The sequence below is a fragment of the Neomonachus schauinslandi genome, chromosome 7, assembly GCF_002201575.2.
Source record: "Neomonachus schauinslandi chromosome 7, ASM220157v2, whole genome shotgun sequence".
Lineage (NCBI taxonomy): Eukaryota > Metazoa > Chordata > Mammalia > Carnivora > Phocidae > Neomonachus > Neomonachus schauinslandi.
In genome coordinates, this window is record NC_058409.1 from 14,505,320 (window position 1) to 14,531,024 (window position 25,705).

Below are 25,705 nucleotides of genomic sequence, written 5' to 3' on the forward strand. Positions count from 1 at the left end.
TAGCTCTATTTTCAACTTTTTGAGGAACCTCCATACTGTTTTCCAGAGTGGCTGCACCAGCTTGCATTCCCACCAACAGTGTAGGAGGGTTCCCCTTTCTCCTCATCCCCACCAACATCTGTCATTTCCTGACTAGTTAATTTTAGCCATTCTGACTGAGTACTGGATTGTCTTTTTTCTTTCAATTCGAATCAGTTTAACACTTTTCAAGTTTATTTTGATTGCAAATGCAGAGAAACACTTAATTCAGAGTTATCTTTGACCCCCTACTATACAAATACCTTTTAGAATATTTTATTCAAAACTCATGCATTGCAAGGTCTTTTTATTCTGGCTTACGGAAATAGAAACCTTTCCCTGGCCTTTGTAAGCTCCAACAATTTTTCTGCCTACTTCTTTCTGGTAGTTCTTTCCTTAAAGTGAGGTTTCTTCTCATAACTGCCAAGCTTAGCTCAGGTAATGGTATTCTAGAGTTCTCCTTTCTCCTCCCTTTATTCAAGAATGATAGTCCCGGTGGGGGGGTGGGGGAGGTGGGTACCTGGGTGGCTCTGTAGGTTAAGCATCTGCCTTTAGCTCAGATCATGATCACAGGGTCCCTGGGATGGAACCCTGTGTCCTGGGATCAAGCCCTGCTTTGGACTCCCTGCTCAGCAGGGAGTCTCTTCTCCCTCTGCCCTTCCCCCTGCTCATGCTTGCTCTCTCTCTCTGAAATAAATAAGTAAATCTTAAAAAAAAAAAAAAAAGAATAGTCCTGGGTTGCTACTACTTGAAAACTTGTTTTGTAAAATTTGTTTTTTCTAATCCATTTGGGACAGAAGGCTAAATCTAGTTTCTTTTATGCCACTGCCTTAAGGGATAGTTGACAGTTGTTTCTATACTTGCTATCAACATAACTTTTGTTCTAAATTCCAATTATTTTACCGGAGTGGGAGGGATGGGGTGGCTGGGTGATGGACACTGGGGAGGGTATGTGCTATGGTGAGCACTGTGAATTAAGACTGATGAATCACAGACCTGTACCCCTGAAACAAATAATACATTATATGCTAATAAAAAAATAGAAAAGAAAATTGGGTTATTTTTGTTTTTTTTAATTCCACCAGCTCTAGCCAGATCATGCAGCAATTCACTGTAAGGGGTCAGGTGGTCCATTAACCTTGAGTCTACATAGTTACCAGGAAAGTTATCCTTTGTCCAAGATACTTCCATCAGGCCCAATGTTTGTTTGTTTTTTTTTTTAGGTTTTGTATTATGCTTAAGATTCAGAAATTTGACACAACCTTTGTACGTGGCTTATAGCCTAGGCTTTTTAGTGACTCAGCAAAATACAATTTAAAGTTGAGAACAAACATTCTGTTATGTAATTATTTTTTTCAAGAACTTTTTTTAAACTTACTAGGTGTTGGGTTTTGCTCTAAATATTAACCCATTTAATCCTCATAACTATTCAGTAAAGGAACTATTATCATCCATATTTTATCATTAAGAAAACTAGAGCCACAGCAAGCCTTAGTGACTTGCTTCCTAATCTCACAACTAGTCAATAAAATAAATAGGATTTGTACCCAGGCAGTTCAGCTCCAGGATTGGGGTTCTTAATCATTTTACAGTATAGCCCTAGATAGAGTTAAAGCAGCATTTAGATAAACATTTATTTTCTGAAATGCATATATTAGTAAACAAAATAAAATGAAAATAAGTGAATTGAACAACCAACTGAAGTTAGGACAACAAAATCAATCCAAAGCATAATAAAGGTAGAAACAAATAAAAAACTAGGAAAAAAAAATGGCAGCACTAGTAAAGTAATGCAAGAACTTGATCTTTGGTCGGAGCAGGGGAAGGCTGAACCCTCAGATAAGAGAGTACACAAAGAAAAAGAAAGCATAAATCACAAAAGCAGAAATGCTAATAAGGAAATTACCACACACATACACACACAAAAGCTGGTTAAAAGAATCCTATTGATTCGTTTATATATATATATATATGTATAATAATATATATACAAATAAATCTTAGAATATGAATGGAATATATAACTTTGTAGGTAAATAAAATTATCAAAACTGACCTCAGAAGACAAAATGCAAACTCACCACTCACAATAAATAAAATAGAGAAAATTCTTAAAAGCTACCTTGTGAGAGAGCAACAATCCCAGTCATTTTAAGAGGGCCATTCTATTAAACTTTTAACTCTGTGGTTTGCTGGTAAAACCCTTTATATAATTGGCTTAAGTGTATTTATGCATATTTGTTCATTTAGGTGATGTTTACCACCAGATTTTGTTAAATCAGTAGAGGGCTTACCTAGACATGTTACAACTTCCCTTCGGCAGGTAGAATGTGCTGCAAAAAGGTTCTCCTGGGCTACGGATGCTAGACCTCACTCTCCAAGTAAGGGACCTTTGAATAAGCTGCTCCATATTCTCAACTTCTGTGCCCTGTGCACACCTGGTGATCTATAACTGGTGTAGTGATTTTCCCTTTATTTGGTCTAATTTTCCTTGTATTAATCAGTTACTCTAAGTATCTTGTGGTTTGGCATGTGGCTTTCCTAATTTTTTCTCTTTATTCTTTTTATTATTTGGATTGATGTTTTAAAAGACAACGTCACATATAAGGTTTTATTCTGTTTTTTTTTCACCATCTCATCAATTTATTATAGTGCATATTCTGTTTCACTTTGATTTATTGTCTCAGATTTCTTTTATGCCTTGAGTTTGAGCTCTTATCCTCAACTGTGATAACTTATGGATGGAAATGTTACTGCCAGATGAGTTGAGAACATTAATCTATGACTATAACGTATTAATTTGTGTGTTTAGTTTTTCATGTATGACAGATACATTATGGATCATTCTCATTTTGATGTTTAATGTGTTATCATTTTTTTAAAGATTTTATTTATTTATTTGAGAGAGAATGAGAGAGAGCACATGAGAGGGGGGAGGGTCAGAGGGAGAGGCAGACTCCCCGCCGAGCAGGGAGCCCGATGCGGGACTCGATCCCGGGACTCCAGGATCATGACCTGAGCCGAAGGCAGTCGCTCAACCGACTGAGCCACCCAGGCGCCCGTGTTATCATTTTTCATTGAATAATAAATGATACATAATTACACACATTATTACTTAAAATTGTTTATTTCTTCTGAGCAAGTGAGAACGAATGCAAAATGGAAGCTCATTATTCAGAATAATAAGTGCATATCTACAAAACTGATTATCAATTTCCAATCTGTCCATCTATTTCTCTCCTAATAGATATCATTTTAAGAGAACAGCCTAAAAATCTTTTAACATCTTGCAGCTTTATATAGATCTCACTTCTCACACATTGTTTCATCACATTTGTATGATTTTTAAAATAATAAATTTCTCAAGAGGCAAAAACAGTATATTCTTTGTTTCTGTTTATGAACAGAATTTAATATGATCTTTAGGTTGTAAAATATTTGATATATTTTCATTGTTGTTTCCATAAACATGAGCATTTCTTATATTATTTCAACCAAGAACCCCATCAACAGTGAGTTCTGATAAATTCCAGTTTTAGCAACAGCCATGAGCTTTCTGAAGCAGTATTTTTAACTATAGGCACAATATACAGAGGATAGCTAGAATTTACTCATCATGTAAACAGAAACTTTATACCCATTCAAAAGCTACTCTTCACTTCTTTCTACCCCCCACCTCCTGGCAACCACCATTCTGTTTTCTCCTTCTGTATTCCTATTACAGTTACCTCATATAAGTGGAATTTTGAGTATTTGTCCTTATGTGTCTGCCTTACTTCACTTAGCATAATGTTCCCAAGATTCATCCCTGTTGCATATACGAGGATTTCCTGCTTTTTATGGCTGAATAATATTCTACTGTGTGTATATACCACATTTCTTCCTTCCTTTCCTTCCCTCCCACCTTTCTCTCTTTTTCTCCTTTCCCTTCCCTTTCCCTCCCCTTCCCACCATTTTCTTTCTTTTCTTTCCTTCTTTCTCCCTTCTCTTCTCTCCATTCCCTCCTTTCCTCCTTTCCTCCTTTAGTCCGTCTGTCTTTCCTTCTTTTTGAGAACACTGAAGATCTACCATCTAAACTGATTTTAAGTATGTAATACATATTTGTTAACTATCATCACATTGCTATAGATGAGATCTCCAGAACTTGTAAAACTGCAACCTTGGATCCTTTAACCAGTATCATTCCATGTCCTCTTGGCCCCTGGCAACTGACATTATACTCTCTGGTTCTATAATTTGACTCTTTGATTTTACATATATGTGAGGTGATGTGGTATTCATCTTTCTGTGTCTGGCTTATTTCACTAAGCAGTGTCCTCTAGTTTCATCCATTTTGCACATGGAAGGATTTCCTTTAAGGCTGAGTAATATCCCATTGTGTGTGTGTGTGTGTGTGTGTAATCACATTTTTTTTTAATCCATTCATCCACTGATGAACATTTAGGTTGTTTTCATATTTTGGCTACTGTGAATAATGCTGTAGTGAACATGGATGTGCAGATTTCTCCTACATACTGATTTCATTTCCTTTATATGTGTACCTAGAAGTAGGATTACTGCATCACAAGGTAGTTCTAATTTTTAATGTTTTTGAAGAAACTCCATACCAATATACCTCATGTTTGTATCAATTTACATCCCCACCAAAAGTGTAAAAGAGGTCCCTTTACTCCACAACGTCACCAATATTTGTTACCTTTGTCTTTTTTTTTATAGTAGCTATCTTTACTGGTGTAAGGTGATATCTCACTGTGGTTTCGATTTGCATTTCCTAGATGTTTTTAGATGTTGAACAGCTTTTTAAATATCTGTTGCCCATTTCTATGGCTTCTTTGCAGAAAAGTCTATTCAAATCTTTTGCCCATTTTTAAATAGGGTTATTTGGTTTCTGCTTTTGAGTTGTAGGAATTCCTTAAATATTTTTGGAAATTAACCTCTTATCAGATAGGTGGTTTGCAGATACTTTCTCCAATTCTGTTGGATGTCTTTTCACTCTCTTGAGTATTTTGATTTGCATAAATATGCTTTGATATAATCCCACTTGCCTATTTTTATTTTCATTGCCTGTGTTTTCGATGTCATATCCAATAAAACACATGTTGCCCAGATCAGTATCAAGGAGATCTTTCCTTATGTTTTCTTTTAGGAGTTCATAATTTTATATCTTATATTTAAGTCTTCAGATTGAGTTGATGCTTGGTATGATACAAGATAAAGTTGCATTTCATTCTTTCATATTTAGCTCCAATACTCCCAGCCTACAAAATAAAAGGATTTATCAAGGTAGGAAGAATAATATGAGCAAAGGCCCTGGGACATGCACAACATTTGCAGTTAAATTACATATTTAACTTTCTAGCCCTGATACACAGTAAAGTTAGTGTATTTGTATTTCTGCTCACAAAACTGAATATGATATATTCATTCAAGTTAGCTAATCTTTGTGGTTGGTACCTGTGTTTCTCTTATAAACTCATTTCAAGTCCTATTTTTTTTTTTAGCTCTTAGTCATTCCTCCAGTTCCTGCTGAAATACTACATTCTTCAGAAATTCCTTCCATAACTTAGTCTTTAGTCTTGCTCTTTAAACATCCTTTAATGTATTTATTTTTTTTTTTTTTTTTTTTTGCCTCTGTGTTTGGTCTTCATAGCTACATTGCAAGACCTTGTATTGACAGGTCCATAAATTATATGTCTTTTATATTCTACCAGGTCCTCCATAGAGTAAACACTATAATAATATTAATCACAATAACTAGCTTTTATACCTTCTTATTACATGCTAGAGAATAGTGAAAAATTTTTGGTTGATTGTTACAAATGAGTAATGTGAAAGGGCACTTACTTTCTGAATTGGACGATAAAAATTAAACACTTGGACAGCTTCCAGGAGGTGCCAGTTAGAATTCTATGAATACCACATGGATGTTTATGCAGACTAACGGACAGATTACACTTAATGGAAAACAGTATCATTCTCATCCCTGTGCTGCCATTCGGGGTGAGTTAGCTGGCTTTCATAGATGTGCAGCCTCTACCTATTCATAGTCATCAGCTGTATGTTGTCTTCCCAGACCCTGGATAAGGAAAGTTAAACTCTATGCGTAACAGATAATCTCTTATTTCTTTTTTAGGATTTTATTTATTTACTTGAGAGCGAGAGAGCACAAGCAGGGGGAGCAGCAGACAGAGGGAGAGGGAGAAGCAGGCTTCCCGCTGAGCAGGGAGCCCGATGCGGGGCTCAATCCCATGACGCTGGGATCATGACCTGAGCCGAAGGCAGACGCTTAACCACTGAGCCACGCAGGCATCCCGAGACTCTCTTAAAATTGGCTGGTCATTGTCCTTTTGTGTGAACTTCACCACATACTTTTTTTCTTTCATGTTTTCTTCTATCTTCTGGTACAGCTATGCCAACGGTATTGACTAGCGAGAAATCTATACACACCTTCTGCTCAGAAGATACTGTGATCCTTAGATCTGCACGTATGTGTAAGGAATTTATCTTTTCTTAGCTGGCAGCAGTGCTCATGTACCCAGAGGCAAATATGAACCATACCTGTATACCACAGGAAGGTAATCAGAGGCTGAACTTATGCTGACACTACATTAGTCTGAGGTCAGGCCTACTGCAGCCAAGGCAGTGTGGATACCAGGCAGATGTAAAGAACATACAGAAGCTGCTGGACTCTGTTTGGTGGGTCTCATCTCATTGAAGGCATCTTATATCAGATCAACTGAGTAAGAGGAAGCAATTAGAAATTTTATCCATCAATTCAAACTGTTTCATTGCTCACAAAAGATGTGTTTCCCTAATATGCAATGCTGTGTTTTGAGAATGTGAAGCAAAATTACCTTCTTCCCATATTGAAATGGTGTGGAAATCCACCTATTTCTGAGTGCTCAGACCATTGCCAGAAGCAGGCTGTCAAAAACAAAGAAAATTACAGAAAATATTCTGTAGGAAACATTATCTTTGTTTTGACATCTGTTAATATAGATAAAAATGTAATACACATTTTGGGGGGTTTTGTTTTGCTGGCAGGAGGAAGTCATTTATTTATTAAAATGTATTGAAATATTTTGGGAAAAATCATTTAATCTTTCTTCCTAACAGCTCTTTTTATAGCAACTTGTGTTGACATCTTAAAGCAATGTGAAATGTGTTTGGTGTTCAGTATCACATTCAAGTTATTGAAAGAGAAGGTAGTTTGCTCCAACTACGAATTACTGAGTGACAGACTACCCCAAAAGACAGCAGCTTAAAATAACCACCATTCTATTATATCTGACACTTTGGCGGGTCAGGAATTGAGGCAGGGCTCAGCCAGGTAGTAGTTCTGTTCCATGTGGCATCAGAGGTTCTGGAATTCTGCATGACTCATTTCTTTGCCTTGCTTTCTAAAAGTCGTAAGATTTGCATAAAATGGATTAAGTTACAAATACATTCATAGCTTGGCACCTATTTTATATCAGACACAGCTATAGAGACTAGGGAAAATAGATGAATCAAACAAAACTTGTGCACTCAAAAAGTTGGCAGTACACTTGACCCTTGAACAGTGTGGAGGCTGGGGATGCTGACCCTCCAGGCTGTCAGAAGTTCATGTATAACTTGTAACTGCCCGCCCCTCCCAAAACTTTAACGAATAATAGCCTACTGTTCAGCAGGATCCTTACCGATAACATAAATAGTTGACAAAAACATTTTACATATTACAGGTATTTATGCTGTATTCTTACAATGAAGTTAAAATATTAAGAACATCCTATGGCAGAGAAAATAAATTGACAGTACTATACTGTATTTACTAAAAAAGAAAACTGTACACAATGGACCTGCATAGTTCAAATCCATTTCATTAAGGGTCATCTGTATAATGAACAAGACAGATATATAAGCTGTTAATAATACAACATAGTGACAAATATTTTCTTACTCTTAGACCTTACTTGTGTATTGAATTAAACCATAGGAAAAAATAAAATGTTAATTGGAACATCAAACATGAAAGATTTCAATTTTCATTTATGGTAATCTTTTATATGTATTTTAAATAGAAAAAATAATGTGGCCGATATTACTTGGTCTGAATTTCAAGATTTGTAGAATTGAGCACTTAACCTGCTTAAATTTTTCTGTGTTAGCAGCAAAGTCTAAGGTTAACTTTTCTTAATATTTGGCTATCAAAAGTAATGATGAGAGGGGCGCCTGGGTGGCTGAGTCGTTGGGCGTCTGCCTTCCGCTCAGATCAATGATCCCAGGGTCCTGGGATCGAGCCCCACATCGGGCTTCCTGCTCTGCGGGAAGCCTGCTTCTCCCTCTCCCACCCCCTCTGCTTGTGTTCCCTCTCTTGCTGGGTCTCTCTCTGTCAAATAAATAAATAAAATCTTAAAAAAAAAAAGTAATGTGAGAAATTTAGTGCAGTTAACTGATAATTATTTACAAAGTTATACTCATTGATTTTTTAATTTTAAAACTAATACCGGGGCACCTGGGTGGCTCAGTTGGTTAAGCAACTGCCTTCGGCTCAAGTCATGATCCTGGAGTCCCGGGATCGAGTCCCGCATCGGGCTCCCTGCTCAGCAGAGAGCCTGCTTCTCCCTCTGACCCTCCTCCCTCTCATGCTCTCTCTCTATCATTCTCTCTCTCTCTCAATAATAAATAAATAAAAATCTTTAAAAAAAACACAACTAATACCCTCTGTCATAATATTAAGTAATATTAAATGTAACATAATATTAAAAATAAATATTAACATTAAATCATAATGTTAAATAAATGTAACAAATACAAAGACTTTCAGAATGTTGCCAGGCCCTAGTACATGTTATTGGGCTATAACCATTATTAATTCAACTTCTGAATCATATGTAGTGTTAAATGTTTTGGTATTGCTTTTTTTTTTTAACTGAGGACACTGGGAAATTCTATTCAAAAATAATTGGGTACTGTCAGAAAATACTTCAGAAATAACATTATAATTAAAATAATCACCATGGGGGGCACCTGGGTGGCTCAGTCGGTTAAGCGGCTGCCTTCAGCTCAGGTCATGATCCTGGAGTCCTGGGATCGAGCCCCGCGTTGGGCTCCCTGCTCAGCGGGGAGTCTGCTTCTCCCTCTCCCTCTGCCTGCCTCTCTGCCTACTTGTGCTCTCTATCTGTCAAATAAATAAATAAAATCTTTAAAAAAAAATAAATAAAATAATCACCATGGTAATTTTGATAATTAATGCTTAGTACCAAATTTCCCAGCAACTACCTGTTTTCAGATGCTTATCATTTTCAACACCTAATTTTCTCACGATTGGAACTCTCCCTATAATATTATATGGCCTAACTTGCCTAGTCTGCAAGATAAAAACAGCACTTTTGGGAGATAGAGCCATTTTGACTCTATTGAAATTATTGACTGACTATTACAGACACTGTATAAAATCATGGCCTAAATTACCTTTAAGCTACAGGGGAATGTCATTCCCAGGCATCCCCGTGGTTTGAGTACAAATTAGGGAGCTGAATGTAATCCCCAAACATCAATACTCTGAACTCCTGCTTCCTTAAGTGTTAATCTTGTTACATTTTTTTGCTTTATCCTCTTCACATAGAATCTCCCTTCATCTTCTGAGGTATGAATCACTGCCCAGTTCTCTTGCCCCTGCTACTAGTCCATGTAGAAATACAAGCACATTCTCTGTCTCTGCATCTTCTTGCTCCGTATCCATGGCCTGTTGGATTCTTGGATTGGAAGCCTATTCTTCCAGTTGAGCAGATCTTTTTTTTTAAAGATTTTATTTATTTATTTGACAGAGAGAGACACAGCGAGAGAGGGAACACAAGCAGGGGGAGTGGGAGAGGGAGAAGTAGGCTTCCCGCCGAGCAGGGAGCCCGACGCGGGACTCGATCCCAGGACCCTGGGATCATGACCTGAGCGGAAGGCAGACGCTTAACGACTGAGCCACCCAGGCGCCCCAGTTGAGCAGTTCTTAAATGCTTTTATCATAGCCCTTATAGATGGGGGGAAAATGCTTAAAGTCTACATCCTTTTATATGATGAAGGTTAAAGGAAAAACTTTAAATGTAGTTTTTTATTTATTTTAGTCAATGCCAAATTTAATACATTTTAATAGTTTAAGGTTAAATTCCTAGCTCCAACACTTTTATAACCTTGAGCAAATCACTTAACCTCTGAGTTTGTTTCTCATTTGAGAAATCTGGGTTAATAAAAGTCCTTACTTAATTGAGTCTATGTAAGGGTTAACTTGGTCAGTGTACAAACAAGTGGCGCCTGATACAGGGAAATACAATGTGTGTTCACTATTAATAGTAGTAATACTGAGGATAATAAATTGCTAGTAAATGCCACTTTACTCCTATGTATGAAATTGAGCCTTAAGGATGCATGACATTTGGGCGCCTGGGTGGCTCAGTTGGTTAAGCGTCTGCCTTCAGCTCAGGTCATGATCTTAGGGTCCTGGGATCGAGTTCCATGCCAGGCTCCCGGCTCAGTGGGGAGTCTGCTTCTCCCTCTCCCTCTGCCCCTCCCCTCTGCTCGTGCTTGCTCTCTCTCAAATAAAATTAAAAAAAAAAAAGGATGCATGACATTTATCTGTAAGAATGAAAGAAAATATTCTACTTTTCATAAATTGATACCTAGCCAATAGTCCTTATGGCCCAGTATTAGGCTGTGTACCAGTTTTTAAACTACTCTAGGTTTGCCGCTCATGACTTAGAATCTTGAGATGCTACAAGCAGAGTTCTGGGGGTAACTCCAGGTATTTGCTGATGAACTGAGGAAGCTGGAATCCTACTGAGGTGGCGTGTGCCACAGCCAGATAGTCAGAGACTGACTAGTGCGGACCCTACATATCTGATAGGAACTTACTCACTACTGAGATTTCTGTATGTACTTCAGTCTGGGGACAGTCTTCTCTGGTTTCCCCAGGAAGTCAAGCCTGCAAAATCAGGGGAGGCATATCTTCCCTCCTCTGCGACAGATTCAGTACAAGTGGCTGGAGGCTTAAAATTTCTACTTTTCCGGTTTACTCCCTGAATTGTCACCACAGTACTGGAGTGGCTAAATTTTTTTTTTTTTTTTAAGATTTTATTTATTTGAGAGAGAGAGACACAGTGAGAGAGGGAACACAAGCAGGGGGAGTGGGAGAGGGAGAAGCAGGCTCCTGGCCGAGCAGGGAGCCCGATGTGGGGCTCGATCCCAGGACCCTGGGATCATGACCTGAGCGGAAGGCAGACGCTTAACGACTGAGCCACCCAGGTGCCCCATGGAGTGGCTAAATTGTCGTCGGTTTAGAGGATTATACTCACATTTTGAGCCAGTATCTATGCCCTTTGTCCAACACTAAGACTTTGGCACTAAAGCCAACCAGTGACCCACACCCCACATCTCTGGTAGAGGATTTTGTCCTCTGAGATCTGAGGTCCTTTCCTCTATGGGACTTCAGATATATCCTGCTTATATCCTCGAAACATCAGTAGTGCTCCCTAAAGTAGTCTTTTATTTCTTTGGGAACAATTAAGTCCCAGTTCTACATTTTAATCATAATAATAGTAAAGTGCACACTATCATTTAACTTGCTCTAGTTCAAACATCTGATATTCTTTTATATCTATGGTTTATCAGTCTGGTATCCTTTAAAAGAAAATTAATATTCAACAATGGAGTGATGAGAAAAACTTTTGGTTGTTCATAAAACGGAATACTATACAGTAATAAAATGAATCAAATTTACATTGATTAATGGGAAGATGTTACCATGACATGAGTTGAAGGCAGAAACAGATAACCCCATTTATTGCAACTTCACAGAATTTTCTGTGTCTGTGTTTAAACATGAACAGTGACACCACTAACAAAAATAACATTTATTAAACATCCATATGTCAGGCAATGCGGGAAGCATTTTACATTGTTTATCTTAATCAGTCTTGACTCTAACTTTAGGAAGTTAGATGTGGGAAAAACAAACCCTAAAATTTAACAAGAGGGCGCCTGGGTGGCTCAGTTGGTTAAGCGACTGCCTTCGGCTCAGGTCATGATCCTGGAGTCCCTGGATCAAGTCCCGCATCGGGCTCCTTGCTCAGCGAGGAGTCTGCTTCTCCCTATGACCCTCCTCCCTCTCATGCTCTCTCTCTCTCTCATTCTCTCTCTCTCAAATAAATAAATAAAATCTTTAAAAAAAAATTTAACAAGAAAGGCTAACTTACATGCACAAGTATATAAGCCATTGGGTGTCAGAACTAGCACTTAAAGAGGTAGTCAGATCTCAGGGCATACACTTTCAAACTCTAGTGGAGACTGAAACTTTCAGGGGTTATATCACTGAAGGATGGGGTTATCTCTGAATTTACATTAACTTTTTCCTTCATTGTTTTTCTCATATGTTTCATAAGCATGTGTCATAACATGACATGCTTTCTTCGGGAATCTAGAAGTCCTTAGAATCACTAGTTTGTTCTTCTGTGCACAAATTATTGAGGAGGGCACGTTCTGCATGGAGCACTGGGTGTTATGCACAAACAATGAATCATGGAACACTACATCTAAAACTAATGATGTAATGTATGGGGATTAACATAACGATAAAAAAAATTAAAAAAAAAAAAAAAGAGCCAGGATCAAGATGAAGCTGATCAGGCTACAATTTCACAATCTTGTTTCACTTCTTCTGCTTAACATTACAGAGTAGTTGCTGGGGGTGCACGTTTGCATTCATGCATACATTCTTCGACTAGAATGTATTTATTGTACCCATTAATGTTGGATGATGTTCTCGGCAGTGTGGATAAAGAAATTTATAAACACATTAGATATTTTTTTCTTGTGGAAACTATATTCTAGTGGTAGATAAGGGACAATAACAGATAGTCATGGAAATGAAGTCTGTATTTCTTGATCATTAAGGTAAACAAAGCAGAATGGTGTGACAAAGATTAAGGAAGGTGTAGTGATTGGATGGTGAAGGAAGGCTTTTCTGGGGATGTGATTTTGCACAATGAAGTGAAGGTTTAGACAGAGCCAGCCCATGGCATCTGGGTGGCTCAATTGGTTAAGCTTCTGCCTTCTGCTCAGGTCAAGATCCTAGGGTGCTAGGATGGAGACCTGGGTCAGGCTTCCTGCTCGGCGGGGAGCCTGCTTCTCCCTCTCCCTCTGTCTACCACTCTCCCTGCTTGTGTTCTCTCTCTGTGTCAAATAAATAGATAAAATCTTAAAAAAAAAAAAAAAAATAGAGCCAGCCCTGTGAAGGCCTGGTAGATGAGCATTTCAGAGAGAAAACAGAGCAGAATATAAAATCCCCCAACTACAAATGGACTTGGCAATTTTGAGGGGCAGACTCCATCTCTAGCCTTCAGTTTTTTAGTGTAGGGGCTGTAAAGAGAGATGAAAGAATGTAAAGGCCTTAAACATGATCATGAATACCTCTTTATTAGAAGTCTAAGGTTAAAACAAACACAGTGCTGCCAACTATCCCCTTCTTGAACAAAATTAGGTAGTTCTTTCCATAATCAAAGGAGAAAGAAATTCAACATGCAGAGCACTCCACATTAACATAAAAAACAACAAAATTCTGGCAATGCATCAAGAATGCGATAAAAATTAAACAAAAGGGAAGCATGTAAAATCTGTCCTCATCATTGTTGTGCATTAATTCTTTTGTTCAATTATATTTGCAAAAGAGACTTTAAAAACCAAGCAGATTAATGATTCTAAAAGTTTAAACTCCTTTATCTTCAAACTACAGAATGATGTGTGCTCTGCCTCCATCTGGTCTTACTGCTTTTTATCCTATTTATTTGTCATCATGTATTCAGTTTTCGGTTTTTTCAGCGAGGAGCAATTCTTTAGCAAAAGAATTCACTGTTTCCAGCATAATGAATGAACACACCACAGTTCAATACAGGCTTTGATGTTTGCTTTTTCACAGGTGGAATTGCATGGAGAGTCTCATGTGTTTCTCATATGGCTTGGTTTTGACCCTCCCAATATGGACCAGTTGATCTTGCAGAAAGTACTATGTTTTCTAACTTAAGTAACTTAAGAATTTCTCATTGACAAAACTTGATGCAAATCATTTCTGCCCATCAGTGACATAGAGTATATGAATTCCTTCTTGGTTATTTTAGCCTTGAGCACTGAATTTTGTTTTTCTTATTCTGTGGATTATATGTTGCTTATGTTTATTTTTTTAAATGCCAGGGGACCATATGTTTCTCTTTTTGTGTTATTTTTTTTCTGGTTCTACTGAAAAATAATGCACATATATCACTGTATACATTTAAGGTATATAGCATGATGGTTTGATTTACATATATTGTGAAATGATTACCACAGAGAGTTTAGTTCCCATCCATCATCTCATATAGATACAGTGAAATTGAAAGAATAACATTGTCTGCATGATCTTAGGATCTATTGTTTTAAAAACATTCCTATAGGGGCATCTGCCTTTGGCTCAGGTCATGATCCCAGGGTCCTGGGCTTGGGCCCAGCATCATTCTCCATGCTCACCGGGGAGTCTGCTTCTCCCTCTCCCTCTGCCTGCCACTCCCCCTGATTGTACGTGGGCTCTCTCTCTCTCTCTCTCAAATAAATAAATAAAATCTTCTACTATGAGTTTGGTGTTTTATTTTTTTTACTTTAGTTTTAGATTCCCCATATAAGTGAGATTATGCAGGTAACATCTTTCTCTGGCTTACTTCACTTAGGATAATGCTTTCAAGGTCCGTCATGTTGTTGTAAATGGAAAGATTTCCTTATTTTTCTATAGTTGAATAATATTCCATTGTATAAACACATGACAACTTCCTTATCTATTAATCTATTAATGGACATTTAGGTTGTTTCCATGTTTGGGCTCTTGTAAAATAATTCTGTGAACATGGAGGTGCAGTTATCTTTTTGAGTTTAGTGTTTTATTTCAATTCCGAAGTGGAATTACTGGATCATACGGTGCTTCTATACTTAATTTTGAGCAACATCATTACTGGTTTTCACAGTGGTTATACCCATTTTCATTCCCACGAACAATGCACATGGGTTTCCTTTCTCCACATCCACACCAGCATTTTTATTGCCTATTTTTTGATGTTGTCCATTCTAACAAATGTGAGGTGGTGGCTTGTGGTGGTTTTAATGTGAATTTTCCTGATGACTAGCGATATTAACCATCTTTTCTTGTACCTCTTGGCCATTCATATATCTTTTTTTGGAAAAATGTTGATTCATGTCCTTTTCCCAATTTTTAATTGGAGGGAGAGTTCTTTTGGTTTTTGTTTTGTTTTTTGTTTTTGAGTTGTTTGAATTCATTGTATATTTTGAATATAAAACCCTTAATAGGTAGATGATTGTAAATAATTTTCCCAATTCCAAAAGTTTTTTTTCATGTGTTGATAGTTTCTTTTGCTGTGCAGAAACTTTTTAGTTTGATGTAGTCCTACCTCATTTATTATTGCTTTCGTTGATTGTGCTTTTCATATGATTTCCAAGACACTATTACCAGGACCCAAGTCAAGGATTTTTATTTCTGTGTTTTCTTCCAGGAGTTTTATATTTTTACGTCTTAAATTTTTGTAGTGGTGTGAGATAGGGGTCAAGTTTCTTTTGCATGTAAATATTCACTTTTCTTAGCACCATTTATTGAAGAGACTATTTTCTCCATTGAGTATTTTTGACTCCCTTATCAGATATTAGTTAATTAAATATACTTGACTTTAGTTCTGGACTTTCAACTCAGTTCCATTGGTCTACTTGTTTGTTTTTATGACAATACTATACTGTTTTCATTACTTTAGCTTTATATGTAGCTTGAATGTTTGTGTGTATGTGTAGTACTCCCTGCTTTGTGTTTCTTTCTTAAAATATGCATGGCTATTTAGGGTCTTTTGTGGTCCTATACAAATAGGAGGACAGGTTTTTTACTACTTCTATAAAAAACGTCCTTGTAATCATGATAGGGATTGCACTGAATCTGTAGATAGCTTTTGGTTGTACTGACATTTTACCAATATTAATTCTTCGATAATAATTAATCGATGAGCATGGATATCTTTCCATTTTATTTACATTGTCTTTAATTTCTTTTATCAGTGTCTTTTATTTTATTTTGTTATGTTAATCACTGTACATCATTAGTTTTTGATGTAGTGTTCCATGATTCATTGTTTGTGCATAACACCCAGTGCTCCATGCAGAATGTGCCCTCCTCAATACCCATCACCAGGCTAACCCATCCTCCCACCCCCTCCTCTCTAGAACCCTCAGTCTGTTTCTCAGAGTCCATAGTCTTTCATGGTTCGTCTCCCCCTCCAATTTCCCCCCCTTCATTTTTCCCTTCCTACTATCAGTGTCTTCTAGTTTCCAGAGTAGAAATCTTTCACATCCTTGATTAAATTTATTTCTAAGTATTTTTAGGTGTGCTATTATAAATGGGATTTAAAAAAAATTCTTTTTGAAATAATTTGTTGTTAGTGTATAGAAATGCTACTGATTTGGGTATGTTAATTTTATTTCTGCAGTATAACTGAATTTGCTGACTAGTTCTAATAGTTTTTTGGTGGAGTCTTGAGGATTTTCTTTTTTTTTTTTTTTTTTTGAGGATTTTCTATATGTAAAATCATGTCATCTGAAAATAAAAATTTTATTTTTTTTTCTTTCCAGTTCTCATGCCTCTCATTTCTTTTCCTTGACTGACTGATCTATCTAGAACTTACAGTACTGTGTTGAATAGGAGTGGAGAGAGTGAGCCACCTTTTCTTGTTCCTGATATTAAAGGAAAAACTTCCCGTCTTTTACCATTGAGGATAATATTACTTGTGGGCTTATCATAGGTCTTTTATTATGTTCTTATATATTCATTCTATGCCTAATTTGTTAAGATTATTGTATTATGAGCAAGTATTGAATATTTTCAAATGGTTTCTCTGTCTGTTGAGATGATCATATGATGGTTTTTCTATTAATATGAAATAATACGTTGATTTGCTTATGTTGAGCCATTCTTGTATTCCAGGATAAATCACATTTGACCATGGTGAATGATCTTTTCACTGTACTGCTGAATTCACTTGGCTAGTACTTTGCTGAGAATTTTTGCATTCATATTCCTCAGGAACATTAGCCTGTAGTATTCTTTGCTAGCAGTGTCCTTAGTTGGATGTGCTATCAGGGTAATTTTGGCCTTGTGAAATGAGTTTGGGAGTGTTCCCTCCTCTTTAAATTTTGGAAGACTTTAAGAAGGATTGGTGCTAATTCTTCTTTAAATGTTTGGTAAAATTCACCAATGCAGCCATATGGTCATGGGCTTTTCTTTGTCAGGAGGGTTTTGGTTACTGATGCAGTCTTCTTCCTAGTAATTGGTCTATTCTAATTTTCTATTTTTTCCAAAAAGTCAGTCTTGGTAGGTTGTATATTTCTAAGAATTTTCCCATTTGTTCTATGTTGTCCAGTTGGTTGGCATATAGTTGTTCATATTAGCCTCTTATGATCCTTTGTATTTCAGTGCTATCAGTTGTAATGTCTCCTTTTTCATTTATAATTTTGTGATTTGGGTTCTTTCCTTGTTTCCTTTGATTAGTCTACCTAAGGTTTTGTCAATTTCATTAATTTTTTTCCAAGAACCCACTGTTAGTTTGGTTAATCTTTTATACTGTTTGTGTTTGTTCACTATTTCATTTATTCTGTTCTGGTCTTTATTATTTGTTCTGCTAAGTTTGGTTTAGTTAGTTCTTTCTCCAATTCATTAAAGTGTAGCCTTAGGTTCCTTATTTGGAATATTCCTTCTTCTTAAATGCTTCCTAAGCATTTATTGCTTAAGTACTTCCCTCAGAAATATTTTTACAACATTCCCTAAGTTCTGATACGTTGTGTGTTCATTTTATTTCTCTCAAGAAACTCTTTTATTCCCCTTTCATTTTTTCTTTGACCCATTGTTATTCATGAGAGTATTTAATTTTCATATATTTATGAATTTTCCAGTTTTCCTTTTGTTATTTATTTCTGCTTTGATGCCACTGTGGTCAGAGAAGATACTTGGTACGATTTCACTCTTCTTGAATTTGTGGAGTTGTTTTGTGGACTAACATGTGGTCTATCCTGGAAAATGTTCCATGTGTTCTTGAGGATACTGTATATGCTCATGTTGTTGAATAGAACGTTCAGTACATGTGTGCTAGATCTGTTTTCTCTACATTTTTATTCAAATCCTTTGTTTCATTATTGGTTCTCTGTCTGGATAGTCTATCCATTGTTGAAAGTGGGGTATTAAAGTCTCTCACTATCTTTGTATTGCTGTTTATTTATCCTTCTAGCTCTTGTTAGTTTTCACTTTATATCTGTGGTTGCTGCAATGTTGGGAGTATAGATACTCACAGTTGAAATACCTTGATAGACTGACCACCTTATCACAATATAATGACTTTTTCTTGTCTATTTTTCCATTTTCAGTTTAAAGTCTATTTTGTCTGATACAAGCATAACTATCCCTGTGGTTTTTTGTTGTTGTGTTGTTACCATTTGCTTGGCATGTCTTCATCCATCCCTTCATTCTCAGTCTATGTGTGCTTAAATTTCAACTAAGTCTCTTGTAGGCAACAAAACATTGGATCTTATTTTATCCTTTCAGCCATTCTGTCTCTGATTGGAGAATTTAATCTGTTTACATTTAAAGGAATTAAAAGTAAGGACTTACAATGGCTATTGTTTTCTGGTTGCTTTGTAGATCCATTGTTCCTTGTTTCTTGTCCTGCTTTCTTTAATCATACTTCAGTGTCTTTTGGTATCCCTATGCTTTGACTTCTTTATCATGTTCCTTTGTGTAATTGCTACAGGCTTTTCCCTTGTTGTTACCATGAGGCTTACATAAAGTATCTTAACAGTGTTACACTCTATTTTAAGCTGATAGCAACTTAATTTCAATAGAATTCCTAAACTTACACTTTTACTACGTCTCCCCCCCCATATTTTAGGTTATTGCTGTTACAGTTGACATATTTTTGATATTGTGTGACTAATAACAGATTATTGTGGTTATGATTGTTTTTGCTAGTTCATTTTTAATTGTCAAACTAGAGTTTAAGTGTATTGTGCACCATCATTATCATATTATAGAATCTATGATTATATATTTATCATTACCAGTGATTTTTATGCTACCTTTTTTGTTTTTATGTTAATATGTGTCCTTCCACTCAAAGAAACATCTTGTAAGGCAGGTCTAGTGTAATGAACTCCCTCAGCCTTTTTGTTTGAAAAAGTCTTTATCCCTCCCCTTCATTTTCTGAAGGAAAGCCTCACTAGGTAGAGAATTTGAGGTTGCCATTTTTTTTCTTTCAATATTTTGAATACATCGTCGCATTCTTTCCTGGCTTAAAAAAATTCTGTTGAGAAATCTTCCAATTGGCTCATAGGGCCCCCCTTGTATGTAACTTCTCTCTTGCTGCTTTTAAAATTCATTTTTTATTTTTGACTTTTGCCAATTTAGTTATAATGTGTCTTGGTGTATCCCTATTCAGGTTCTACCTATTTGGAATTTGTTGGGCCTCAAAGATCTGGATGTCCATTTCTTTCCCTAGGTTTGGGAAATTTTCAGCCATTATTGCTTTTAATGTGCCTTCCGACCTTTCTCCTCTTCTTCTGGAATTCCCATGAAGCAAATATAGGTATACCTCATTTTGTTGCACTTTACTTTCTTAAGATTCACAGATAATGCATTTCTTTAAAATTGAAGGAACGGGCTAACCTCCATCAAGCAAGTCTCCTGGTACCTTTTTTTTCCAAGAGCATTTGTTCCCTTGGCAATCCTATGTCACTTTTTGGTATTTCAAAATATTTCACCCTTTTTCATTATCATTATATTTGTTATGGGTGTCTGTGATGAGTTATTTTTGGTGTTATTATTCTAAATATTTTAAGGTGCCACAGACTGTGCCCATATGAAATGGTGAACGTACGTAATCAATAAATGTCATATATGTTCTGCTGCACCAACCACTGTTTGTCCGCTCCCCCCTCCCCCCCCCCCCCACGCCCCTACAAGTCTTCTTCCTCTCCTTGGCCTTCCTAGTCCATGAGAGATAACAATGTTGAAATTAGGGCAATTTATAACCCTACAGTGGTCTCTAAGTATTCAAGTGAAAGGAAGAGTCCCATATTGCTCACTTTAAATAAAAAATTAGAAATGATTAAGCTTAGTGAGGAAGGCATGTTGAGAGCCCAGATGTTCCCAAAGCTAGGCCTTTTGAGCCAAACAGTTAATTTGTGAATGCAGAGGAAAAGTTCTATGTTGGGGTTAATGTAGAACATGACATCAGCCCTAATACCTGGCTTGCTAAAATGTAACACAGTGGACACTGAGGGTAGGGAAGGTTTCAGAGAAGGGCTTAGGCTGCTGATCACTCTGCCCTTGGAATGCCTGTAGGGAGTTGCCTTCCTCAAACTTTCTTAGCCCAAACAGCCGCTCTGTGATCTCAGAGATGTATGCATTGTCCTTTAGGCTATGTGTAGCAGAACTCCTAGAACACACAGATTAGCATATCATATCCTGTGAACAAATCCTCCTAGTTTCAGTAAGACCCCTTGTCACACATCACGTGCTTGAGAAACAGTGATGAGGATTTGTGATTATCCCGAAGGACCAATAAAAGCAGAAGCAAAGAGACGCCAGGGTGGCTCAGTCTTCAGCTCAGGTCATGATCCAAAAAAAAGGCAGGAGCAAACGGTCTTTGAGCGTTGACCCCTTTGTCTTCTCCTCTATTGCACAGCAAAGTTTGGAGTAATCTTTCATCCGTCAATACAGGGCTTGCTGGCCATTCCTGGCAGTTCTAGAAGGAAACTGAAAGTTCTCCAGGAACACATGAATGATAAGGAAGTAAAACAGCCTTATTGCTGATACAGAGAAAGTTTTAGTGGACTGGACAGAAGATCAAACCAGTCATAGCATTCCCTTAAGCCAAACCCTAATCCAGAGCAAAACCCTAACTTTTTTCAATTCTATGAATGCTGAAAGAGTTGACTAGTTGCAGAAGAAAAGTTAGAAGCTAGCAGAGATTGGTTCATAAGGTTTAAGGAAAGAAACTAACTCCATAACAAAAAAGTGTAACATGAGGCAGCAAGTGCCATTATAGAAGCTGCAGCAAGTTTTCCAGAAGATCTAGCAAAGATATTCATGAGGGCAGCTACACTAAAAAATAGATTTCCAACATAGATAAAACAGTCTCTATTGGAAGATGCCATCTAGGACTTTCGTAGCTAAAGTGGAGAAGTCAATGCCTGGCTTCAAAACTTCAGAAGACATGCTGACTCTCTTGTTAGGGGCTTCTGCAGGTGGTAACTTTTGGTTGAAGCCAATGCTCATGTGCTGTTTCAAAAATCCTAGGACGCTTAAGAATTATGCTAAATATAGTCTGCCTGTGCTCCTTAAATGGAACAACAAAGCATGAGTGACAGAACACCTGTTTATAACATGGTTTACTGAATATTTTATGCCCACTGGTGAGACCTACTGCTCAGAAAAAAACTATTCCTTTCAAAATATTACTGCTTCTTAAAGTACCTGGTCACCCAAGAACTCTAGTGGAGATGTACGGCAAGATCAGTGTTGTGTACATTCCTGATAATACAGCATCTATTCTGCAGCCTGTGGATCAAGGAGTAATTTCAACTTTCAAGTCTTACTTTTAAGAAGCACATTTTGTAAGAGTATAGCTGCCATAAAGAGTTATTCCTCTGATGGTTCTGGGCAAAGTTAATTGAAAACCTCCCAGAAAGAATTTACCATAGTAGAACATTTGTGCCATCCAGTACATTGGAAGAGGTAAGAATATCAATATTAACAGGAGCTTGGAAGAAGTTGATTCCAACCCTCAAGGATGACTTTGAGGGACTCAAGATTTCTATGGAGGAAGTAACTGCAGATGTGGTGTTAATAGCTAGAGAGCTAGAATTACACATGGAGCCTGACAGTGTAACTGAATGGTTGCAATCTCATGAGAAAACTGTAATGGATAAGGAGTTGCTTCTTACGGATGAGCAAAGAAAGTGCTTTTCTGAGACGGAATCTACTCCTGGTGAAGATGCTGTGAAGACTGTTGAAATGACAACAGAGGATTTCGAATATGACATAAACTTAGTTGATAAAGCCCAGCAGGGTTCAGAGAATTGACTCCAATTTTTCAACACACTGTACTGTGGTAAATGCTTTCAAACAACATCACATGCCCCAGAGAAATTGTTTGTAAAAGCAGGAGTCCATCAATGCAGCAAAATGCATTGTTGTCTCATTTTAAAAAATTGCCAGAGCCACTCCAGCTCTCAGCAACCACCACTCCGATGTGTCAGCAGCCATCAGCATCGAACCAAGACTCTCCACAAGCAAAAAGATGAGGACCCACTAAAAACTCAGATGATAGATAGCCTTTTTTGACAAGTAAGTGTTTTTAATGAAGATACGTACATTGCCTTTTAGACAATGCTATTGCATACTTAATAGACTAGCCTATAGCGCCAACATAGCTTTTTATATGCACTAGGGAACCAAAGAATTCATTTGACTTGCTTTATTGCAGTATTTGCTTTCTCGTGGTTGTCTGGATCTGGATCCATGAAATTTCTGATGTAGGCCTGTGCACAGTTAGATCAATGTAAAAAAAAAAAAAAAAGCAGCACTGTAACATGTTTAAGGATAATTGCACATAACACCTGTACTTATCTGGCTAGGATATTTTGATGTGGGTATGTGGGAAACAGGGCTACCATTCATCCCATCATAACAGCTTCTCTCCTATTTTTTCATCAGACACTAGAAGACGCTAGACTTCTGAAGGAGGTTAACAATCTATAAAAATAAGGGACTAAAAAATGATAAGTACTGCCGTGAGGTTGCTTACTCGTTGGCTGTGTATACAGATACTTGGTTTCATTTGGACAGTAGGAGTTAAGTTTGACAGTGAGCTACTGCTAAAAGCTTTCTGAAAAAGAGAAAAGGTTATATTGACTCAACATCCTTATTGAGGAATTGTGCCTGTTATCTAGCAAAAAGAATAACCACTGGTACCTTTTATTTATGTAATAGTGGATGCTTTCTAAAAGTGCTTCGTAGTTATTATTTTATAAATCCACCCAACAGTGCTTCTCACAGGTGTGGTGCCTTATGGTGCACAAACAGCTTCCACTCATGCTTTTAGTTTTAACTTAGAGTATCTTCCCAGAGACACAGGAACTGTGGTAGCCTGCTTATTCTAAAGTTGTGGACTGGAAGCTAAATGAAATGAGCAGCCTGCCCACACTCAGCTCCTAGGGAATAATGGGGAGCAGGCTGACCAGCCCGGACCCTAGTTTTATGCTTGTCCCATTCCATCTCCCGGGCAGGTGAGCCTCTGGACTGCTGCTGATCTGACAGAGGCAGGCCCTACATTCCAAGGGAGTTTGGCTCCAGATGTTTACTTGTGATCCAGTCATCAGGACCACAGAGAATTTTCCTAAAGAAACAACGTTATACAAACTATATTGTAGGGAATTCTCATTTGACTATCCCTGTCTGTACAACCTTATTTCAGTGGTAAATTACATTTCAAATTGTGGAACAGGGTTCTTCCCCACAGAGGAGCATTTAATGACTTAGATTTCTTGAAGTATGAAATCTGGATGAAAATTGAAACTCATCCAGCCCAACATTGTTATTCCTCTGGTTTGCAATACCAAGGCATAGAGAGGATAAAGAACTTGACTTGTTTAGTCGAGTTTGCAATGCACAGAAATTCTTGGCCTCAGGGGCAGAAAAGAGCTGCAATTCAGCCTGATTCTATTGGGCCAACTGCGTGGCTTGGCCCAGGACCAGCCGCCTAAAAAGGGTTTTTGTTTTGTTTTGTTTTTTTTCTAGGTGCCAAGGTATGTGCCTATGGGGATGAGTCTGCTCAGAGTTGAGCTGTTGTCCTAATGTACATGAAGGAGCTGTATAGTTTTATATATATGTATTCACACTGGATGGGTCCTGCTCCTTTGCTCACTGTTAGGTCTCTGAGGGTCCTGCACCGCTGAATGTAGCTATATGTGTTCACTATTACAGCACTGTAGCATCCCAGGGAATGAATGCAGTGAAATGTGTTCATTATCAGCTTACAGATATTCGGGGTCTTTCCAGTTTCAGGTTATTACAAATCATGGTGTGAACAATCTCACATTCATTTAGTCATTTGATCAGTATCTGCTGATGATAAAAAATTATCCTGAGTTTTAGGTTTGCCAACACATGAAATTTGAAAATGAGTTCACATGGCCCCATCTCTAGAGTTTTTGATTCAGTGGATGTGGGATGGGGCCCCATAATGTACCTGGGGGTTAGTTTTTAGGTCTTGCAGCTACTCTACTAGAATCACGTCCCTGGTGTTCTGAGTGAATGTGATAGGTTTCTTGACAGAAGTGGGGATTCCTTTAGAGTAGGCATCTTTAAGTTGTAAACCAACCATGAAGAATAGCCAGTTTGATTGATTTCTGAACTGAAAAAAATCGGTACTTACCATACATGCCTTTTAATATTTATTTAACTTCTAAGAGTTCAAAGTGTATGTCATAGTCTCTTGTCTTAGGATGTCTTGGCACATCTTGGTGTCTGCCAAGCCCAGCCCAAGGCTGGATTGTTTGTACTTAACTGGGGTGGGAAGAGGGAGGAGCGTGAAGGAGGAAGAGAGAACCGGCCGTTTTTGGACCTCTTGAGCTCACCTCTCACTATTAAACATGGAACACAGGAAAATCACCACCCCTCTTGTCCAAAGACCCCTCTTCCACTCTCTGCATGCCCCCTGACTGCAATTTGAGAGTCTGCTTGAGTGAATCTGGCAGAAAATGAGGTTAGCCATCAATGCTTTTTGGTAATTAATGTAATTTTCATACTATCAATGGAAAAAAGTTTGTATTTAGATCTTCTGTTTCATGTACTCAAAACAGTATTAACCTTTTTTTTTTTTTTTTAAGGGTAAATGAAGATTTCAGTAGCTAACAACTCAAAGGATTTTTCTGTGTTTCCCATTTAGTAATTTTGAAAATAAAGCAAAACAGCAAAGATCTTACCTTGTGAATGGGAAATATTATGATGAACATGCCAAGGAATCCTCCATTATTCAGATACAGCTGGGTGTTGATAAAACGCTCCTAAGTCAGAGTACTTTATATAAACTTTGCTCTGTTACCAAAGTAGGGCAGTAAAACTTTAAAACCACCAAGAAAATGAAAATGGTTTACAAAGTAATGCACATGACGCTGTAATTTGTGGATGGGTGGTGGTGAAGTTGCTGCTTGCTAAACCCTGCCCTTTTTCCTCCTGCACGCCACGTTGAAAGCCAGAAATGGGCATTTAAACCTACAGGTGTGAGACTCAGGCCTTGCAGAATGTCTGGCAGGGAAATAATACCCAAAGTAGGCCACATGTGAAAGTTTAAACAAAAGGTTGAAAAACAGACTTAGAAAAAATGTCTTTCATATACTCTACAATGGAATCAACCCACAAATGAGAGCAAGTAACAGCATATAAAACCATGTAAAGGTCTTAGGTTCTAATGTTACAATGTGTCACTGATTTCCTGGCTACTTTAAAGAAAAATTAGCTGGCTATGTCCCGCACTTTTCAAATTTCAAAATATTAATATATGAAAGATGCAGCTTAAGACATGAAGTACCAGGT